Consider the following 343-nt stretch of genomic DNA (forward strand, 5'->3'; position numbering starts at 1 on the left):
TATTACTATCTGTTGGAGTTTCAGCACTTTAGCTGCTATTTCTGAACTTCGGTATGTGGTGAAGCAACTGTTGCTGATCCCTTAATTATGTTTATAAATGTATAAGAACTTTTAAATAAGTACTTCACCGATAATGGTGTTTACATACCGAAGGGCTTGGTAAAAATTATTAATTATTAATTTATTAATAAATTAATAAATTGATAATCCTTTACCCTTTTATTTGTAATACATATATATATATATATATGTATGTATGTATGTATGTATGTGTGTGTGTATGTATACGAGGGTCAGCTGAAAAGTTAATAGGCTGAGCAAGATACTCTAATGGAATGTGGCT

This window comes from Octopus bimaculoides, chromosome 23 (genome assembly GCF_001194135.2).
Source record: "Octopus bimaculoides isolate UCB-OBI-ISO-001 chromosome 23, ASM119413v2, whole genome shotgun sequence".
In the NCBI taxonomy this organism is placed as follows: Eukaryota; Metazoa; Mollusca; class Cephalopoda; order Octopoda; family Octopodidae; genus Octopus; species Octopus bimaculoides.